Genomic DNA, 24,054 nt, shown 5'->3' on the forward strand with positions numbered 1-24,054 from the left:
TGGCATCGCGTGGGAGGAGACGATGCTACAGCTCCGAGGTCACAAGAACATTGTCGGCTGAGGACTTCACCGGCGACGATCGGGTGGGGAGATAGAGGTCGGCGGCCGCGCGAAGAGGAGAGGGGAGGAGCGGCGTCGGGTTAGGGCAAGGGAGAAACGAAGGAAAAGAAAAAAAGAAAGGAAATAAAACATACGAGCGGCGTCGGGTTAGGGCAAGGGAAATTAATCATTTCCATGTTTAAATATGATAGTTTAAATAGACTTTTCCATATCCCAATAATTAATCTTCTTAATCTACATCATATATGAGCTTTGTTTAAATCTTAGAAAATTTCTAAAATTTCTTAAAAGTTCATTATTTCTCAAATAATTTTATTATTTAATTATTATTTGAGCACTATATCTTACATAATTATTATCAAAACAAGATTTCTCTCCTTGTAATTGAAACATATCTTATGAACTTTATTTAAATCTCTAAAAATTTCTAAAAAATTTTAAAAAATTCTATAAGTTTATTTCTTTAATAACACTTATTATTTAATTATTATATAGTGTTGGCAAAAGTGTTGTGGGCAATTTACGAAAAATAAACATGTCATTTTTTCCGATTGCAACAAATATTACTACTACCGCAACACATTTAAAAAGTGTCACATATTCCTACACTATTACAACACTTTTACAAAAGTGTTACCTTTTCTAATATCAACTGCAACACTTCTAAAAAATGTGTTGCATTTTAGTTATAATGCAACACTTATTTGAAAGTGTTGCGTGTTTTTTCCAAAACTTGATATATGACAACAATTTACTAAAGTGTTGCTCCCAAAGTGATACCTTAGGCTCATTTTGTAGTAGTGAAAGATGAATGTAGTAGGATATTAGTAAACAATGAAAAAATAAAAGAGCGGTGGAAGAGGTATTTTCATCAACTTTTTAATGAAGGTTAGGTGACCAACTTAACTTAGGTAATTTAAGTAAGTCAAATGAGCATAGAAATTTTAATTTTGATCGTAGAATTCAAACTTCAAAAGGAAAACAAACTTATTTTAAATTAAATGAGATGCACAATGGAAAAGCCGTTGGACCAGATGATATTCCGATAGAGGTATGGAAGTGCCTAGAGAAACAAGGTATTAAATGACCTACAAAATTATTTAACATGATATTGAAAATGAAAAAAATGTCTGATCAATGGAGGATAAGTACTCTAATTCCCTTATATAATAACAAGGGAGACGTACAAAATTGTGCAAACTATAAGAGTATTAAACTAATGAGTCATACTATGAAACTTTGGAAAAAAATAATAGAAAAAAGATTAAGGAATGAGACCACAATGACAGAAAATTAATTTGGGTTCATGCCTGGAAAGTCGATAATAAAAGATATACATCTTCTTAGACAATTAATTGAAAAATATCGAAAGTAAAAACAAGTTCTACACATGATATTCATTATCTTAGAAAAAGCTTATGATAGAGTCCCTAAAGAAATTATATGGAGAATTCTAGAAAAGAGAGATATTAGCGTAACATATATTGAACTAATTAAGGATATATATGAGGATGTAATGACCAGAGTAAAGACTTCGGGCGAAGTAACTGAAGCATTTCCAATAAAGAGAGGGTTACATCAAGGATCAACTCTAAGTCCCTATCTTTTTACACTAATTATGGATGAACTCACTGCGCACATTTAAGACACAGTACCGTGTTGCATGTTGCTTGCAGATGATATTATTTTGGTAGATGAAACACGTGAAGGAGTAAATGCTAAACTAGAATCTTGGAGGGAAACACTAGAAGGGAAAGGTTTTAAACTTAGTAGATTAAAGATAAAATAAATGAAATTTAAGTTTAGCAATATTAGAAGCAATGAAACAATTGTTAAGATAGGAGAGGACGAGTTACCCGGAACTAAGAGATTTAAATATTTAAGATCATTTTTGCAAAACGATGGAGAGATTGAGAAAGATGTCTTACATAGAATATAAGTAGGATGAGGAAATGGCGAGGAGTGTCGAATGTTTTATGTGACCGTAAAGTACCTCTTAAACTTAAAGTAAGTTCTATAAAACCGCAGTTAGACATGATGTATTATATGGAGCTGAATGTTGGGCTATGAGTCGAGCCCATGAGCAGAAGATGAGAGTTGCAAAGATGAGGATGTTAAGGTGGGTGTGTGGACATACGAGGATGGACAAAATAAAAAATGAGAGCATTAGAAAGAAAGTCGAAGTTGCATCTATTGAGGAAAAATTCCGAGAAACACATTTAAGATGATACGAACATGTACTTAGACGGCCAATAAATGCTCCAATTAGGCGATGTGAAACTATAATAAACATGCATATTAAACGAGGAAGAGGAAGACCAAAAAAGAATTGGTTAGCAACAATAAAACAAGATAAATTTTATTTAAATATAGATGATGATATAATAGGAGATAGAGTTCAATGACGTAAAAGGATTCATACAACAGACCTCACCTAGTGGAAAAAGATTTGATTGCTGTTGTTGTTGTACACGATGAGATCATGGATTTATAGTTTATTATATTTCGAATCTGAGTAGAGCACAGACCTCCTAACTGCTTGCAGGTCGTATCCTACCCAATCTTTTGGTTGCCCATTATTTAGATCTTAAATGTAAGCCGACATCACTACATAAAAATTAGATTCTTGTGTAAACACAACTCAAGTTCTTGCAATTGTCCTGACTGACTTCCACGATCACCCTTGTGAATTCTGACATTACTTTTCTTATTTTCATGAAAACTATTGGGTCTTTTGTGACTTTGTAATGTGTGGAGGTTCTCAATCGTTGTTACGTGGTTGGTTTCACCTTGTCTGTGGTTGCACCTCATGGTAAGTCTGATAATTTCCTGTTTAATGTAAGCGCGCAAATTAAGTTCTTATTAGAAATTTGACCCAGCTTTATGTTTATTATTTTTCCAGTGTTCTATCCAAGTAAGCTTTTGGATGGATACCTACATATGTCACCTTTTCCCTTCAGTTTGTGCAGTCGTCTTAAAAAAGTATTGTTACTAGTAAAATGGGTAGTCCATGGTTTAAGTGTTAATCAATAGTATTGGTCAATACTAGTAAAATATATCATTATTATTGTTGAATATTCTGTTACTATATCAACATGAGTAAATATCACTATGTCCCTTGACTTTCTTGTATACATTGTTAGAATCTTGAACGCAAAAGAATATAAGCGTAGTGAAATATTATCAAGATCCTTCTAAGATCTTTACGAAGGAAATCGTATACTATTTGAATTGGGAGTTCTATCTTTGTTGCGTAAACATGAACTCTCGAGAGTACTTTTTTTTTTTTATGCAGATCTCAACACGATTAAGTCTTCGCGCCTTTATGATATTCACACGAACACGTTCTCCCGTTCGTTTCACGAACTCACGACTCGGAGAAGAAACAACCTCGGTTGTGCTAACAACCCCTCAAGGAAGTTTCGGCCAAGAAGAAGAAGAGAAGGAAAAAGAAGATGATAAATCTTATGTATAAAATACAATGCCAAAAATCCTTTTATATTCATCTATGGAATAGCAAGGGTTTTTTCCTTTGGTCTTCCTCTTATTAATGCATGATTAATCCAAATTAATCATCATTGTCTTTTAACCTTCCTTCTTCAATGAATGAATTTAATTGAGTCTAACTCAATGAGTCTAACTCAATGAGTAACCCAATAATCTTTAGGCCCATAATAATTCAGTCAAACTAAATTAAATATATCTCCAAATCAACATATTATTTGTGTGTGACCCAATAGATTCTCACAACGTTGGCAACATATCTAAAACTATTTTAGATACATAAACCATGAGTGACATCTAGCAATGTATTAATTCTACCCAAGTGACGAGAATGTTAAGATCCGATCTAATCTTTCTGTGTCTATTAACTTGTATAACTTGGTCCTTCTATTTTTAATATCTAGATTGATCAATGAGGCATAGACTGTATCATTCTCTTATCAATCTTTATATTTCTTGATCTCTAAGTAGACACACTCAATCAAATAAGTTCAATATCTCATATTGACTTATTTAAGCATGGTTATGTATTCTTATGTCCTATTTAATCAAGAGGTCCACAAATATCACTTCTGTCATATGGAAAGGATAGATCCCATCTACATCACTCACATCCCTCCACATAACTTATTGCATTCTCAGTGATCGATTTTATAGTCCACCTTGTTACATGTGACGTTTGCCGATACCAAAGTACAAACTCTTTATGTAGGGAATCGTAGTGACTTCGGGTCTAAGAACTATTCATATCAATAGTCACTATAAGAATGTTTATGACACTCATATAACAATCCATGAAACATCTCATGGATACATAATTTCTAATTTATACTTATATGTCAATTTGATATCTCATATTCATGGCTTGTGAGATTAAGTCATCAATTGATCTACATGCTAGTCTTAACGGATTAATATTGTCCTTACATATTAATATTTGATTATGAATAGTTAAGAGTAGTAGAAATAGTAGTAGTAGTAGTAGTATATATATATATACAAACTCCTACTATCAATTCAACCAATTGATATATTGTAAACTAGAGAATCTATTAAATTCGGACATTATTATTCTTATTCATCTAGCATAAATCTGAAGTAAATAAAATAACTATTGTCTTTTATTAATGAAACATGATATAATATGTCCTAAGGCAACTAACTCTTGAATGAACTTACACTAACATACATATCTTAGAGAGGATGGAAAACCAGATGAATGAAAGATCTCTCATCCACCATTTTGGTTCCAAATGTAAATCGGCTGGAAATCAAATTACTCTCCCTCACCAAAATTGCTTCCCTAATTGACTTCTGGAACAATGCATACCAGTTGACTTAGTCAATTTGAATGTGGCAATCTATTTAAAGTATTTTATTATAAATCTAGAATCTACAATTCAAGATATTTTACAAAAAAATATATATTTAAATGCTTTATTTAGTTTAAATGTGTATATATATATATCCCTCTGTTCATTATGATTTTCAAATATATTTTAATTTTAAATATAATTTTAAATGTTTAAATATTACATCTATCATTTCACAAGCTCGGCAGACCTTCTTCCCCCACCCCCGAGATAGCTTAATTTATCCAAATGTCAAATTTATTTTTTTATTAACCGATAATTTTTTTTATTACAATGGAATAAATTAAATCGATATAAAACTAATTATTTCGATTCATAATTAATTTTATTATTTTAATATATATATATAATATAAAATTTTAATATATATATAATATAAAATTTTAATATATTTAATTTTTTACAATTTTATTATTTAATAAAAAATAGTTTAATCAAATTTTAAAATTCAAAATCAATCTAAAACAATTGATATATTTTTTTTAGATTAAACTTTATAATAAATCGAATCAAATTTCTGAATTAACTTAGACTCTCTAACTTTTAAGGATCAATCTTAAAGCTCATGTTGTCTTGGGATAAATTTACAAACTTAAACTTAAAATAACTATATTTAAAATAAAGGATTAGTTCATAATCCCAAATTGATTATTTCAATATCTAAGTAAAATGTTTATATATATTTAAAATATTTTATTTATAAATCTATAATCAACTATTCAAAATATTTTGCAAATAAATAAATTTAAAAATTTTATATTTTAAACAAAAATATTTTATTTAGTCTAGTTGGAATGTTTCCATATACGTGGCATGACTTTAACAGTTTCAGCAAGACTTGATGCTCAATCTCCATTATGTCGATTTATAAAACCTTTTCCTTTATTTGTCGAAAAATATCTCTCTATCTCGCACTCGCTCAACAGCGGAGAAGAGATAGCTCAGTTCTTCCCGATGGTCATTCCGTATCTAAAATTGGAAGTGGCTCTCACTCGATCAACTCTCCCCTTGATCTCCATTCTCCATTCGATAGCTGCGCCTCGTGTGGAATCGTTTTCGAGGTCGCCTCTCCTCCCACGGAAACTTCTACCTTGCTACATTTCCGACAAGAGTTTTAGATTCTTAGTGAAGGCTTCCTCCGTCCAAACTGCCTCCGAGTTAAACTTGACTCTATTTTTTCTCTCATAGATGTGAAGTAAAACATATTGTTGTAAGATTGAATATTGTAGCAAAAATGTTTGCTCTTATCGCTCACTCCATACAACAAATCATGTAACATGACGGAGGTTTTTCAAAAGTAGAAGTGGGATTTTTCCTTGCATATAATATAGAAAATATTTAGGTATTTACTGATAGAAACAGTGATTTCGTCGATAAATCATTTTAGTTACTGTCGATGGAATCAGTGTTTCCGTCAGAAAAAATTATTACTGAAATTTAATTTTCATTGGAAAATATTACTACAAAAATTTATTCTGTTGGTATACACCAACAGAATTTAAATTTTATCGGTAAAATCATTTCCGATGAATAACTATCCAATAAAAGATTTTTCATCGTAATTCCGTCACTAAATAAATAGACCAACGGAATTAAAATAAAATTTTTCATCAGTAATAGCAATTTTTTTTGGTAGTGTTTTGAGATTAGTTTCACCATAATTTGTGATTAGATACAATATCTTACCATTCCAACACCCAGAAATGTATGCTTAAGCTTCACATCTGTATCTCAATTTACTTTATTTACTCAAATATATATCTGGCTTTGAGATTAGTTTCACGGTTATCTCAATTTACTTTCTTCGCTCAAATATGTATTCGGTCTTGTGATTAGTTTCGGCATTATCTCAATTTTCTTTCTCATCTCAAATATGTATGCTTAAATATGTATCCGATTTTGGGATTAGTTTCACGATTTCCTTATATTTAAGGTCTGAAAGTTCCCCTAATGCGTGACGCAATAGTAGATACGAAATACTTTCTACGTATAACTCAAGTTACGTAATATGCTTTTTTAATATATATGTTATACTAATGAATTAGTTTATCTTATAATTTGACCTTGTTTTATAGATAACTTTGAGAGAAGGAAACATAGACATCAACACCTGAGTCTAAGATTTTGCCAAAATGAATAGTAGACAGATATACTTAGAACCTTTCTAATCAGTACAGACAAATTAGATGTGATTTAGTTTTTGAAAAAGAAGTCACACTGGTCATAATTCTTTCAATACCAGCATCCGTTTCATGGCGTATAAGGTATACTTCTGTTATTTTTTACCTATAACTCTGCCACATTATTTGCTAATTTTATAGCATTAATAATATTAATGATATTTTTTTTATTTCCAGCAACTTTAAATCTGTGAGCAAAGTATTAAGAAGGATTGAATGGTGGAAGCAAAGGATCAAGCAACTTTTTTTACTCTAATAAGAACTACATTTTAGTTACGACCTATCTTTTACTTTGTTTTTGCTGTCTATTTTTCTGCCCAATATGTTCGCCCTCATATATCGGAAAATTGTATTACTTTGATGTTTTCTTTTCTTTAACCTATGAACAAGTAAATGTTTTACTTACGTGTGAGTTTTTATTTTATTATCTTTTCTAAGTGTCTTTTACAAGTGGTAATTACAACAACTCAAATCAAAATTATAATTCCAAATGATTTAAATTCAAATTCTAGTTATTCAAATCATAATTTAAACATATTTAAATTAAAATATATTGTTTAAATTCAATTCAAGTTGACTTGTGAGGGATTTGCAATCAATCAAATAAAATATTATAAATTTAAATTCGATTTAAAATTTCAAATTCAACTCAAATTTAATAATTACAAATACTATTCAAATATTTTTTGAATCAGTCTAAAAATCTCAAGTACAATTCATTTGTACCCCTAATTACAAATATGCAGAATCAAAATATTAAGAATCATTGTGTTAAAGTACTAATCAAGATATAAAGAACAAATGTATTAAAACAAAGTTAAGACTTAATATAATTTTTATTTTTAGATAATTTTCTTTAATTAAGAATTAGTCAAAATGAATTAAACCATCATGTAAAAACAAAAGCAAAAACAATAACAAAAACAAAAACAAATCTAATATTTTACTTTCTGTAAATCAAATATATGGTATCAAGTATCAACTCAATAACCATTTGTATATTTTCTGTGCAACTTGATGCGTATAATAATATCCATTGCAATTGAGAATTATATCAATTAAAATGAAATCATGAATACATGTACAGAAAGGATATTGGATATTGTTCTAATTAGGAAGATAAAAAATGTGGACATTTTTCTTGTTAAGTTTCCTTCTACAACTTGGGCATTTCTTTTGTTTTCCAATGGAGAGCTTTGTGCAGACCATACAGAAAATATGCCTGCAAATAGTGGATGACACCACTTCGACCAACTCCTCCATGCAGATTGCAGAGATTGGGCAAGTGAAGGGCTTTTCAAATGAAACAATCAATGAAAATTGTCTTCGTTGAAACTTAAAAGGAACTAAGGAAGTCTTGGATCAGAAGGGGTCAATGACATTCTTAGAATAAAAACTTTATGACTTGCATTACTTCCGATAAAAATTTTTCCTTCTGAAAATGGTTTCCAAGCCTCATGATGGTCAATCTAGTTCCATTGCATAATCTAAGAGAATGATCTGTGTTTCGTAATTAAGAATATAACAGGAGTTCCAACCTTCAAATTTTGTTCGTGATTTGGAACTCCAGAACATCTAATTCCATTTAAGAATTTGGGTGTATGAACGTTGTGTAATATATCAATATTTCTATCTGAATGACATGTTGAATCAGAACTTAAATACAACCTTTCCTCCGAATTGTTTACCGATATCATGTATTCATTTATGGACTGAACAACATCAAGAGTAGTGCTAATATAGTTCTTTGATGGAACTATGTTGTATCAATTATTGTACTACCAAACAACGGATATGTACGCTCGATGTCACGCCCCAGGGAAGTCTCTGCCAAAAAATATTTTGGCAACATCTCCTCTGTACGGGTGACAATCTGAAACATACCTATATAACCCTCAGGGCTCACAATCATTAGCCAACACGGCTAGAATATATATTATACAAAAATGACAGAATCCACGCAATTATAATATATCAGCCTCCGGCTGTCATCACAATAAGAAAAGAAATCAAAAACAACATCCAAACTTACCTCTTCTGTTGTCCGGCAGGCATGTAGCAAAACATACCAAATAGAAACCCACCAACTAAACAAAAGACCAACCATTACAATGCCTTAAGAAAAGTCATACAAATTCAGGGTGCAAAATCAATACAAGTTCGAAACACAACTCTAAGCAAATAAACATAATACTAAAAGACCAATACGTAAACTCTTGTGACAAGGGGACTAGCAACTGGAACTTCCTGACAGCTTCAACCTGAAATAGGAATAAATCAACGATGTAAGTTCAACAACTCAGCGGATACCGGATAGATATGCATAGTAAGATATAACTAATAGTAATCATCATGCGGTACAATTTCTGAACAAAAGTAGAAAATGCAGACTGAAAAAGCTAAAGAAATTGTACTCACTAGAACCTCCTATCCGGAAATAAGGGTCGTCAGACTAGATACAAAATGTCACCTGTATGCATGTCAATCATATGCAACAACCAAAATACAACATACATAATGCAGCAAGTACAAACAATAAATGCAATCCATATATATGATGTAAAAATGGCATGGTCACCCCTGACACTAGTCAGCTATCTCACACGCGATGGTGAGACTGAGTGGGTAGGATTATGACAACTATTCACTCTGCCATCACTACTCCTGAGTGACCGAGTGAGTAGGATGCTGTCGGAATACACTTATCCTCCTACCCCAAACATAGTGGGGGGGCCTAAGCTCTCATCTCCCTGTATCATGGTCAAGGGGAGGGATCTCTGCCCGCTACACGCTGCAGTCATCGCTACCCATGAGCGGACCAACGGAACCCTGACAGAGCAAACTGCATACACCCTACATGATGTACCACTAACCCATGAGTGGTTGTGTGTGCAGATCATGTAACTGGCGATGTGCTCAACAATAATGGAGCCGACAATAGCTCAGCATGTAATCATGCAAGATGGTGCATGATGTTGGTTAGTCCTAGGAAAACGTACCGGTTCCACTATACAAAAATTTTGTACAAGTGTCAAATCTTTCCTTAAATAACCTATTGTGTTCTTTAGAAGTTAAATTAGGAATCGCAGACAGAACTTAACATCATTGATTCCAAATTTAACTTGTCTGTTCTTAATTGTTTAGATTTGAATCGTAAGCGGAACTTAACACTATTGATTCAAATCCATCTATGTTATTAATTCCATTAAATATTAATTTTCAAAATTGACTTCCAGGACTGCATGGCGAGGCACATGACCTTCTTGGATATGGGAGCAACCACCACCGCCTAGACAAAGCCTTTTAAGGAAAGTTAATATTTAATTTCCTTAAATAACTCTAGGTTAACCAAAAATAACAATCGAATCACAAATTCGAAAAAGAAGAAAACACAAACTCGAAAAATAAATTCGATAAACTAGATCTAATTGTCTCTTGTATTTAGAATTCTTACAAAGAAAATAACTAGTATGACGCGGAAGAAAATTACTAGTTATACCTTTTTCTTTATAAGCCAATGACCTCGAGATCTTCTGTCGAATTACTCGTCTCGCCTTGGACGTCGTGTGGGCAACGATCCTCCAAGATGAACACCACCCAAAAGCTTCTTCCTCTTCTTCTAAAATCTGGCCACCACCACCACCAAGGAGAAGAGAGCAAAAGGGAAAAGAGAAGGGAGAGGGTCGTGTAGGATCGAAAAGAATTTAGATATCTCCATAATGACATGATATTGTCCACTTTGGGCCTAAGCCCTCATAGTTTTGCTCTTGGGCTCTACCCAAAAGGCCTCGTGCCAATGGAGATATCTTTTTCTTATAAACCCATGATCTTTTCCATGTGTTTTCAATATGGGACTATGTTTGCAACCTTGCAACCCCAACAATCCCCCCCTCAAACAAAGGACCATGGGCTTCCCACGTCCAATCCTCGACCCACCAGGTCTTCCTGCCCCTCGGTCTACTCGACCTACTAGGACTTCCTGCCCCTCAGTCTACCCGACCTACTAGGACTTCCTTGCCTAGCCTCAACTAGGACTTCCTGCCCCTCGGTCCACTCGACCTACTAGGACTTCTTGCCTGGTGTCTGGTCCTCTTGATCCGAACATAGGAGCTCCCACTTTCTTTGTTCGAGGTCAATATTGTACTCACATGGTTCAATCAGACCATAGCTCTTGTGCACAGTCGGCGGTTAAACCTTCTGGCAGTCCGGGCTCTGATACCAATTGTAGGATCGAAAAGAATTTAGATATCTCCATAATGACATGATATTGTCCACTTTGGGCCTAAGCCCTCATGGTTTTGCTCTTAGGCTCTACCCAAAAGGCCTCGTGCCAATGGAGATATCTTTTTCTTATAAACCCATGATCTTTTCCATGTGTTTTCAATATGGGACTATGTTTGCAACCTTGCAACCCCAACAGGTCGGCCACACCAAGAGAGTCTCCAAGCAAGAGAATAAGAGTTGTGTCTCATGAGGCCTCCTCACCCCTTCTTTTATATTACTTGCTCAAGGCAAATAAGGAAAAATTTTTACAAAAATAAAATCATCCTCTAGTTTTTTTTTTTTTTCCTTTTTATTTTTCCTTTTCTTTCCTCTTGATTGCATCAATCACCAACTATTTTTGTGATGATTTTTTATTTTAATTATGGCCGGCCCCTTGCTTGGGCACCAAGCAAGGTGGTCGGCCACCTCATCAAGAGAAAAAAGAAAAAATAAATTTTTAATAAAATTTTATAAGCCATTATAAAATTTTACAAGCTCTCTCCTAATTTCCTAAAGTGAGAGTTAAAAAAGGAAAGTTTCTAAAAATTAAAACCATGTTTTAAAATTTAAAACTTCTCTTATAAAATTTTCTTTTTTAACATGATGATAGAAAATTTTAATTTTAAAACTTATCTTCCTTTTTTCTTAAACCATGAGGATGGTTAAAAAAGGAAAGTTTTAAAATTTTTAAAACTCTCTATTAAAACATGTGACCTAATTTAAATAAGGAAAGTTTTAAAAATTAAAAAGTTTCTTTTAAAACTTATAGTTTTCTACAAAGAGAAGATTTTAAAAAATTCAAAACAACCCTCCCTTTTTGAATTATTGTGGCCGGCCTCTTCATGCTTGGTCACCAAGCAAAGGGCTGGCCCCTATAGAAGAGGATGTGGTCGGCCCTTGCTTGGTCACCAAGCATTGGACCGGCCCCCTTCTTGGATACCAAGAAGAGCCTTACATTTGGATGGACTTGAGGTTATAATGAAGCTACGACAGGGACCTAGTGGAGAAATTGGTTTTGACCTTCCGATGAGCTTGAGTATCCCGTGTTCGCCCCGAACACACAACTCAAGTTCATCGATAATAACTCATTCCACTAGAGAGTTATTATCGCACTACTGCACCAATCCCAAATTATATTATGGGATCCTTCTTATCATGAGTGTGTTAGTCTCCCTGTGTTTAAGATAACAAATGTCCATTAATTAAGTTACTGACAACTCACTTAATTAATATCTAGCTCCAAGAGGAGTACCACTCAACTTCATTGTCATGTCGAACTAAGTCCACCTGCAGGGTTTAACATGACAATCCTTATGAGCTCTTCTTGGGGACATTCTCAACCTAGATAACTAGGACACAGATTCCTTCTATAATCAATAATACACACTATAAGTAGTATCATTTCCCAACTTATCGGGGGCTATTGATTTATCGAGCTAAATCTCACCATTTGATAAGTTAAAGAAATAAATACTAAATATATGTGCTTGTTATTATATTAGGATTAAGAGCACACACTTTCATAATAACCAAGGTCTAGTTCTTTTATAAAGTCAGTACGAAAAGAACTTACCTAAAATGGTCCTACTCAATACACTTAGAGTGTACTAGTGTAATTTATTAGTCAAGATAAACTAATACTTAATTACACTACGACTATTCCAATAGTTTGTTCCTTTTCCATCTTAGTCGCGAGCAACTGTTTATAATTTATAAATAACCGATAACATGATCTTCTGTGTGTGACACCACACACCATGTTATGTACAATATAAATTAATTGCACAAATTACATTTAACAAATAAATGTAGATATTGACCAATGTGATTCCTTTATTTCAAAAATAAATATTTACAAAAGCTAGGCTTTTAGTATACACTCTAACACATGACATTAAACATGTAGATACTGACAGTATACACCTCCATATAAAATGTACCAAAAATGAAATAAATTCATACAATGATCTAGGTAACAATAAACTAGGTACACAAGTCAGACGTGTCAAATAACTAAACAACTACATAGTAGGACAATGTATATCACTATTTCTATGAATAGGGGTAAACATGACAACAAACAAGAGAATATAAATATGAATGCATAACAGATAGGAATATAGGCAGACTACAAGAACCAAGAAGTGACATACCAAAGTAGAAGTAAACACAATCATTACTACTAGCTATAAACTACTATACATGTAAAAAATGACCATATCAAGGAGATAAGTCAGAGGTATCCGCCTAAAAAATGGAGATCGTATCCAACCAATCCAACGTCGAGACACTCGTCTCAAATCAGAGTCCTGTATCAATCAAGACATATATTTTATTTAACTAAATTCATATAAATTAAGTAGCTAAATAGAATCCTCCAAACCTGGTTATAATCCACTGGTCAACTGGGGCTAGCTCCATTAACCCTAATCATTCCATAATCAACCTAGGATAAACAAACTTGAATCAATCCCAATAACTCACCCAAATCTCTCAGTGCTCTGTTGTAGAACTCGCAGCCGAAGAAACCTACTGCTCACCTTTCCTTCTCCTAATTTAACAGTCCCAAATTCTAAATGGAATTAAGATAGAGCAACAATGCTTAGGTTAAGAATTTGGTTACCTTCCGTTTCTTGTTCTCCGATGAGTAGCGACTACTCACGGTGACCAGTGGAACCGCCGAAACTAGTGGTCAACAAACCTGTGCAAGCTGCTCACAAGGGCAACAACCGGTGATGCTATGATCTACCCTCCAACACAAGGGTTGTGATGGCTCAGAAGGAGATAAAGGCATCAACAATGATCTGATGGATCGAAAGCGCTAGAGAGGGGGGGGGGGTGAATAGCGCTCGAGGCTATTTTAATTTTCGAAATCGTAAAAGTTTGTTCAGAAATAACGCAGCGGAAAGTAAATAAAGTGGACACGAAGGATTTACTTCGTTCGGAGCCTGTGGCGACTCCTACTCGAAGGCCCGCGATCCTTGATCGCTTCTGATGGGCAACAACTATTATTCGTTAAAGCTATTACAAGCTAAGTATAATTTAAGCAGTAAAGAATATTGTACCGACAATAAAAAGACTAAAACTGAAGCTCTGGGTTGTCGTTGCAGCACTTCTGAGTCGAGACGTTAGCAGCTTGTCGCACGGAGATTGCTTAGAAGATTGTTGTTTTTGAAGCTGCACCTCAACCCTCCTTTTATATGAGATTCCGGGCGCCTAGGACCTTTCCGGGCGCCTGGAGTGTGACGTGGCCAGCCAACTAGGTTGCTCCACGTGGTGAAGTCGCGCAGGGGATAAAAGTTGGTCCCGGGCGCCCGGACCTGTTCCGGGCGCCCGGATCCATCCCGGGAGCCCGGACCTCCTTTTTCCAGGAGCCGCTTCTCCTGCAAAACAAGGTTAGTCCGAGTAATTGCATACCCTGCAAGACAATGTTAGAATCTGATAATTCATAAGTGAAAAAGAGCTGACAGTCTTCGGACTGTCCGAGTCTGACTTCGGATTTCCAACCGGAAACCCTAAGTCGACCCGACGCCTACTGTTCCCTCTAAGGGGAACGCGTCCTCACCTACTCCACTCAGGAGATTTACCTGATGCCAGTCCGGTCCTCCAAACCGACTGGACTTTTCGCCTAGGGTTATCACCCCCTAGGACCTAGGGTTACCGCCCCCTAGGATTTTTCTCCACCTAGGGTTACCGCCCCCTAGGACCTAAGGTTACCGCCCCTTAGGGTTTTCCTCCACCTAGGGTTACCGCCCCCTAGGACCTAAGGTTACCACCCCTTAGGGTTTTTCACCTACCTAACCGCAGCTAGAACTTTCCTGAAACACTCATTCAAACGTGTTAGATCACACACTAACTTAACTTTGAATCCTTTGCCATTATCAAAACTAAGGTTCGATCGTCGGATGCTTCCCGCACCAACAATCTCCCCCTTTTTGATAATGACAACCGAAATTCAATGTTAAGAAAAAATATGCAGTTATGTATAAGCACAGGAAACAAGATAAGCGTGATAGCAATATAAGCATAAACATAGCTCCCCCTTAATATAAGTTATTGAATTTTTTACTAATAAACATAGCTCCCCCTTAATACAAGCTCCCTTTAAAATATTTTCTTTGAATTTCTCTACTCTTTCTTTGAATTTGAATTTCTCTACTCTTTCTTTGAATTTGAATTTTTCTACTCTTTCCTTGAATTTCTCTACTCTCCCCCTTTGTCATATATCAAAAATGAGCTAGTTTTGAAAAACTTAACTTTTCAAGACAGAATTTAGCAGAGAACATTAGGCAAGGAGCACGACAACATTTTTCAAAATTTTATCAATTGAGAAATTTTCAACTTCAGAAATTTTCCAGAAAAACATAATCAGGTTTTTAAAGAAAATTTCCAAGAAACATTTTTAACTTAAAGAAGTTAATTGGCATTAGCTTAAAGAGATTTTCTAACTTAAAAATTTTAACAAATTTTCGAAAAAGTTTCAACTTAAATAATTTTCTAACAAAAATTTCAAAAAAAAAAATTTCAAAATAGAGGACACTTGAAAGTTTTAAATTTGGAGAAAGTTTTTGAAAAATAAGCATAACCTAAAGTTTTTGAAAGTTTTAACTTGAATGTTTGATAGCTTGCCATTTTGTTGTAGTGATGTATCAGAGCCCTAAAGTCCAAGCATGAGTCAAGATTTGTTTTGATCAAATATCAGATCCCTTAAGTACAGACATGGTTAAACTTATTATTTCCTTCACTAACTGTCTAACCGTTTAGCTACTTGCTGATTGCCTAGAGGGCAACAGTGTTCACTTGGTTAGTCAAGTCAAGTCAAATGTTCCAGTTAGAGTTGACTAAGGCTGGAAGACTTGATTTGATTACTTTTAATCACGTATTTAACGCCCAAACTCATATTGATGCACAGAAATAAGCATTCTTGAGTCCAGGCTGTACCCTATGCATCTCACACCGTTCTATGTTTTACAAACACAATCAAGGTAAACCTAGGTGTTTGTGAGATGCTCTGGCTGAGTCCTGGGGGAACATTATTTCTAGGGGAAATCCTAGGCTAAATCCAACTTTTGAAAGTCTAGTAAAGTAGGGATTTTGAAAAATCAAAATTTTGCCTAGAAGTTATAAAAATGTAACAAAAAAAGGCATAAAAAGGACTGAATTGAAAGTATCTATTCTACCCAGCACATTCCTATTTGTCTTCTAAGTATACTGAACTCAAGTTCAGGTAAGGGTTTTGTAAAGATGTCAGCTAGGTTTGATTTGGACTTAACATAGTTGAGTACAATATCACCCTTAGCTACATGATCCCTTACAAAGTGGTGCTTCACTTCTATATGTTTAGTCCTTGAGTGATGAATTGGGTTTTTTGTTAGATTTATTGTACTTATGTTATCAATTGAGATTTTTGTTTTTTGATATTCAAGTTGATAGTCTTTAAGGGTATGCATCATCCATAGTAATTGAGATGTGCATTCACCTAGTGCTATATATTCAGCTTCAGTGGTAGATAAGGCAACACAGTGTTGCTTTCTACTTGACCAACTTGTTGGGGTTGCAAGGTTGCAAACATAGTCCCATATTGAAAACACATGGAAAAGATCATGGGTTTATAAGAAAAAGATATCTCCATTGGCATGAGGCCTTTTGGGTAGAGCCCAAGAGCAAAACCATGAGGGCTTAGGCCCAAAGTGGACAATATCATGTCATTGTGGAGATATCTAAATTCTTTTCGATTCAACAATTGGTATCAGAGCCCGGACTGCCAGAAGGTTTAACCGCCGATTGTGCACAAGAGCTATGGTCTGATTGAACCATGTGAGTACAATATTGACCTCGAACAAAGAAAGTAGGGGCTCCTATGTTCGGATCAAGAGGACCAGACACCAGGCAGGAAGTCCTAGTAGGTCGGGTGGACCGAGGGGCAGGAAGTCCTAGTTGCGGCTAGGCAAGGAAGTCCTAGTAGGTCGGGTGGACCGAGGGGCAGGAAGTCCTAGTAGGTCGGGTAGACCGAGGGGCAGGAAGTCCTAGTAGGTCGAGTAGACCGAGGGGCAGGAAGACCTGGTGGGTCGAGGATCGGACGTGGGAAGCCCATGGTCCTTTGTTTGAGGGGGGGATTGTTGGGGTTGCAAGGTTGCAAACATAGTCCCATATTGAAAACACATGGAAAATATCATGGGTTTATAAGAAAAAGATATCTCCATTGGCATGAGGCCTTTTGGGTAGAGCCCAAGAGCAAAACCATGAGGGCTTAGGCCCAAAGTGGACAATATCATGTCATTGTGGAGATATCTAAATTCTTTTCGATTCAACACAACTTACTAGGCAGTGCCCTAAAAATTGACAACTGCCACTTGTGCTTTTTCTATCTAGCTTGCACCCGGCATAGTCAGAGTCAGAATAGCCGGTTAGATCATGGGTGCAGGATCTAGGGTACCAAAGTCCTATGTTTAGGGTTCTCTTAACATACCTAAGGATTCTTTTTACTAGTGTTAAGTGAGACTCTTTTGAACAAGATTGATATCTTACACACATACCTACTGCAAAGATGATGTCTGGTCGACTTGCAGTTAGGTACAGTAGACTTCCTATCGAACTTCGATAGTATTTCAAGTCTACTGGTTTTCCTTCTAAGTCTGAGTCAATTTTAACATTAGTAACCATTGGTGTATTAATGATTTTTGAATTTTCCATTCCAAATTTACTAATTAATTCCTTAGCATATTTGGTTTGATAAATATAAATTCCATCTTTGGTTTGCTTAATTTGTAAGCCTAAAAAGAAATTGAGTTCACCTACTAGACTCATTTCAAATTCATTTTCCATTAGTTTGGTAAATTCTTTTAGAAACTTTGAGTTGGTTGATCCAAAAATAATATCGTCGACGTAAATTTGGGCTATAAAGATGTCGTTTTCAAAGGTTTTTACAAAGAGGGTTGGGTCTATTTGACCTTGGTTGAACCCTTTTGATATTAGATAGTTGGATAGTCGTTCATACCAAGCCCTAGGTGCTTGTTTTAGTCCGTACAAGGCCTTTTTTAATCTGAAGACATAATTTGGATGTTCTATGTCCTCAAATCCTGGGGGTTGGCCTACGTATACTTCTTCTTTTATAAATCTGTTTAAGAATGCTGATTTTACATCCATTTGAAATAGCTTGAATCCTTTGTGTGCTGCATAGGCCAACAGCATCCTGATGGATTCAAGTCTTGCTACAGGAGCATAGGTCTCATCATAGTCTAGCCCTTCTATTTGATTGAACCCTTTAGCTACTAACCTGACTTTATTTCTTACTATTTCACCTTGATCATTTAATTTGTTTCTAAAAACCCATTTAGTGTCAATTATGATTTTGTTAATGGGTTTAGGCACTAATTCTCATACCTGATTTCTTTCAAATTGGGCCAATTCTTCTTGCATTGTTATAGTCCAATCTGGGTCTGGTAGGGCTTCTTCTATGGTTTTGGGTTCAATTTTTGAAATTAGGGCTATTTGACTCTGGTTTCTATAGGATGACCTAGTTCTTACTCCTACAGTTGGATCACCCAAGATTTGATGTTTAATTGAGAAATATTTAATTTGAAGATGTTTAATTTAATTTTGAAAATGTTTTAAGTTAATTTAATTTTGAAAATGTTTTAAGTTAATTTAATTTTGAAAATGTTTAAGTTAATTTTAATTTTAAAAAAATGTTTAACTTAATTTAAATTTTAAAAAATGTTTAAGTTAATTTTATTTTGAAAATGTTTAAGTTAACTTAAGTAACATTTAATTTTTTTTTGTTTGCTTAGTCATCTCACCCGATCTATGTTTTCAATCAAGGGATCCTATTATTCTATGAGATGAATTAGTTCAATTTATTGGGTTTTGTTTAACTTTATGTTAGATTCGGATTTAACTTTGGGTTCAACAAGTAAGCGTTCTTTGGATTAACTTCTGGGCTATGGTGAGTCACAAGGAGCTCATTAAAGTAACCATGCCTTCGAGGTTTCCCAAATAGTCCTACCCATTGAGCTTAATACTAAACCTTGGTCTAACTAGTTAGGATCCATTTAAGGGTAGCTTCGGTCAGTTCCATTTGGCCAAATGCACCAGGTTGAAGCCATATCTTCCTAGACATGCGATGCCCAAGCTTCCCTAACGTACTATCATCCAAAAACTTCACCAGTACTGTGGGTCAAGTTATACCTCACCCTTTTTAATCTATCCTAACTTATTGTTTACCCATTTCGGGTAGATAGGTTTCGGAGTTGCCAGCTATTCTGGACCCTCCTTCTATTTTGAATTAATTTTGAATAACTGATTTTGAATTTTGGATTTTGAATTTTAAATTAATTTCGAATTTGAATTTTTAGATTAATTTTGAATTTTGAATTTTAATTTCGAATTTTGAGTTTTAAATTAATTTCGAATTTTGAATTTTGAGTTTTAAATTAATTTCGAATTTTGAATTTTGAGTTTTAAATTAATTTCAAATTTTGAATTTTGAATTTTGAATTTTAACTTAATTTTGAATTTTTAAGTTTTAGATTAATTTCGAATTTTGAATTTTAATTTTGAATTTTTATTGTTTTAGCTCCCCCTGGATCATAGCCTCGATAAGGTCTATTGAGGTAATGTATTTGATCCTTAGGGACCCAATACTGTCCAAGTCCAACTTGATTGATCAGGTTGGACTTGGCAACCCATGCTTAGACCATTTTTCTATTTGGTTTGTTTATTAAGGATAGGTAAGATTTATATTTCTTTTTATATCCTAGTCCAGTTCGATTATAGATTGCCCTTTGTATTCCAAGAATCAAGTCAAGATTCTTGGATCCCAAGGAAAATCGTTCTAGGGTTGTTTTCAAATCCTTTACCTGACTTTTCAGATTGGAATTCTCTTCCTCAAGTTTTTGAACTTGAGTTGAGGTTCCAGTCTGAACTTGATCAGTTAAGGATTCGTTGTTAGGCGTTTCTTTAAGGAGTGTTACCTCCTTTAGAAGCGATTTGATTCGAATCTTGGACTTTATGCATTAAATAATTAATTAAGCTATATAAACGATTTTTACTTACAGAGGGGTTCGGTCCTTCGGAAACGGATGCGGATCCGTGGCTTCTCTCGGACTCGGCTTCCGATTCGTCCTCACTTCCGGATTTGTTGGTGTAGTCCCGGGCTATCAAGGCGAGAAAGTTCGTCTGTTCTAGTTCTTCGTCGTCGGATTCCTCGGAAGAAGACTCGTCCCATGTTGCCTTCAATGCCTTCTTTCTTTTGGGTTTCTTTGGATCCTTCTGGTTCGGGCAATTTACCTTGATGTGACCCTTCTGATTGCACCCGTAGCAGGTCACTTCGAATTTAACCTTCGAGCTTGGTTGGGCTTCTTTAGACTGGATGGCTTTTCTGAGATCCTTTTGTTGAAGCCCTTCTTTTTGCAGAGCTTCTTTACTAAGTTGACTATCTCGGTTGTAAGTTCATCGTCGTTTTCCGAGTCTGGTTCTTCTTCTGACTCTGGTTCGGTTCTCCGCTTGATTCTTGATTCGCGCGTTCTCCCTGTTCCTGCAACCAAAGCCAACCCTTTCTTGGTCGGGCGTGCATTAGTCTGTTCGTGAAGTTCGAATTCTGTAAAAAGTTCATCTAATTTAATGGTAGATAAGTCCTTGGAGACCTTGTAGGCATCTACCATGGATGCCCACAAGGTGTTCCTTGGAAAGGCGTTTAGAGAATACCTTATGATGTCCCGGTTGTCTACCTTCTGTCCAATTGCATGAAGACCATTGAGCAGATCTTGAATCCGGGCATGGAGTTGGGCAGCTGTTTCACCTTCCTGCAATTTGATGTCAAATAATTTATTAAAAATTAAGTCTCTTTTACTTACTTTGGTGTCGGATGTCCCTTCGTGAAGTTCAATTAGCTTCTCGCACAATTCTTTGGCGCTGTTGAAGGGGCCGACGCGGTTGAGTTCTTCTTTTGATAAGCCACACTGGAGGGTGCAGGTTGCCTTGACATTAGCTTCCACCTTCTTGATCAAAGATGCATCCCAGTCCTCGTACGGTAGTGGTTTGCCGGCGCTATCAGATGGTAGTTGGAATCCGATTTTGACAATCATCCAGACTTCAAAGTGAGTCTGGAGATATGCCTCCATCCGACCCTTCCAGTACCCGAAGTCGTCTCCGGTGAATAGCGGAGGGCGGGCTGTACTGTAGCCTTCTTGAAGGGCCATTTCAGATTAACCTAAAACGAAAAACAACCAACAAAATGTCCCAGGACTTGGTCCTGGCTTAGTAATGCGGAAGGAAAAAAAATGGATCACGAACTCGGGTGGTGTTGCACCAATTCCGAGAAAAACCGATTCGAGGGACAAAGAATTAGAATATAGCTATGAGGCTAAATTCTAATCGACTCCGAAAATCTAAAAAATACCACGAAAAAATATTTTGAATGGTGGTTGCACAAATTCAAAATGACCCCGCTCTGATACCAATTGATGGATCGAAAACGCTAGAGGGGGGGGTGAATAGCGCTCGAGGCTATTTTAATTTTCGAAATCGTAAAAGCTTGTTCAGAAATAACGCAGCGGAAAGTAAATAAAGTGGACACGAAGGATTTACTTCGTTCGGAGCCTGTGACGACTCCTACTCGAAGGCCCGCGATCCTTGATCGCTTCCGATGGGCAACAACTATTATTCGTTAAAGCTATTACAAGCTAAGTACAATTTAAGCAGTAAAGAATATTGTACCGACAATAAAAAGACTAAAACTGAAGCTCCGGGTTGTCGTTGCAGCACTTCTGAGTCGAGACGTTAGCAGCTTGTCGCACGGAGATTGCTTAGAAGATTGTTGTTTTTGAAGTTGCACCTCAACCCTCCTTTTATATGAGATTCTGGGCACCTGGGACCTTTCCGGGCGCCTGGAGTGTGACGTGGCCAGCCAATTAGGTTGCTCCACGTGGTGAAGTCGCGCAGGGGATAAAAGTTGGTCCCGGGCGCCCGGACCTGTTCCGGGCGCCCGGACCTGTTCCGGGCGCCCGGACCTGTTCCGGGCGCCCGGATCCATCCCGGGCGCCCGGACCTCCTTTTTCCAGGAGTCGCTTCTCCTGCAAAACAAGGTTAGTCCGAGCAATTGCATACCCTGCAAGACAATGTTAGAATCTGATAATTCATAAGTGAAAAAGAGCTGACAGTCTTCGGACTGTCCGAGTCTGACTTCGGATTTCCAACCGGAAACCCTAGGTCGACCCGATGCCTACTATTCCCTCTACGGGGAACGCGTCCTCACCTACTCCACTCAGGAGATTTACCTGATGCCAGTCCGGTCCTCCAGACCGACTGGACTTTTCGCCTAGGGTTACCACCCCCTAGGACCTAGGGTTACCGCCCCCTAGGATTTTTCTCCACCTAGGGTTACCGCCCCCTAGGACCTAAGGTTACCGCCCCTTAGGGTTTTCCTCCACCTAGGGTTACCGCCCCCTAGGACCTAAGGTTACCACCCCTTAGGGTTTTTCACCTGCCTAACCGCAGCTAGGACTTTCCTGAAACACTCATTCAAACGTGTTAGATCACACACTAACTTAACTTTGAATCCTTTGTCATTATCAAAACTAAGGTTCGATCGTCGGATGCTTCCCGCACCAACATGATCTACTGGAGGGGAAGAATACGATTAGGGCACGAGATGTACCTTAGGCGCTAGGGGGCGATCTAGGGCATGGAAGAAAGCTTGCTGCCAGCGTGTCCGCGACCAGGAGAGGGAAGATCGAGTGTGGATGGATGACCCTCGGGTCCCTGAACACCTTCTCATGCTGGCGATCAGGTGACACCGGCTCGATCCAGTGGCACCGGACAAAACTAGGGCAAAGGCACGAGAGGGATCAGACTGCCGGCGTGATCGAGGCTGAGGCGGGCATTAGTGAAGTGGAGATCAGAGAAGAGGATCGGGAGTGGAAGAAGGAAAGGGGGTCGGGGTCGCAAGGGAGGAGTCAGCGGCGCTCGAGCGGATGAGAGGAAGAAAAGGAAATAAAAAGAAATTAACTTAGGTTTTGCTTAATCAAACCCTAGGTGCATTCTTCAATCAACTCCCACTTATGGGTATTCCAAACAGGCTTTTCCCAAATCCATAAATGCATCTCCTCCAAATACGTCATACGAACTCTGAAAATTTTCCAAAAAATTTGGTTAAAATTATTCGTCTATTAAATCTTTATTTGGGGTACCGTATTTTACACTCGATGACTGTTGCAATGGGATCACCACTGTCTTTAAGCAACATTTCATCTAGAATATCAATCATTGCATAGCTGTCATTTGGTTCTTCAATTTTTCCATCTCCTATATTTGAAATTCAATCAAAAAATATCCTGATTTCATCACCATATTCATCATAAGCTAAATTCTGAAGTCGCATATTCTTAGTCAATCTCAAAACTTTGTAATGTCTCCACAGATACGACGAATTAATAGTTGCATGAACAATATCCTGTCTGCTACCCTTCGGAATAACTGGAAAAATCTATCTAAAATCACCACTGAGTGCAATTGTTTTGCCTTGAAAAGGAATTGAAAACTTAAAAGATTTGCAAATCTCAATATGTCGCACATGCTTTTGTCTAGTAATTTAAAATAAAACATGTACATCATTGGAGCCTCATCCAATATGATAAGTTTGGATTTCATAAAGAGTTCCACAGGAGGACTCCCTT

Source organism: Zingiber officinale, chromosome 8A, assembly GCF_018446385.1.
Source record: "Zingiber officinale cultivar Zhangliang chromosome 8A, Zo_v1.1, whole genome shotgun sequence".
In the NCBI taxonomy this organism is placed as follows: Eukaryota; Viridiplantae; Streptophyta; class Magnoliopsida; order Zingiberales; family Zingiberaceae; genus Zingiber; species Zingiber officinale.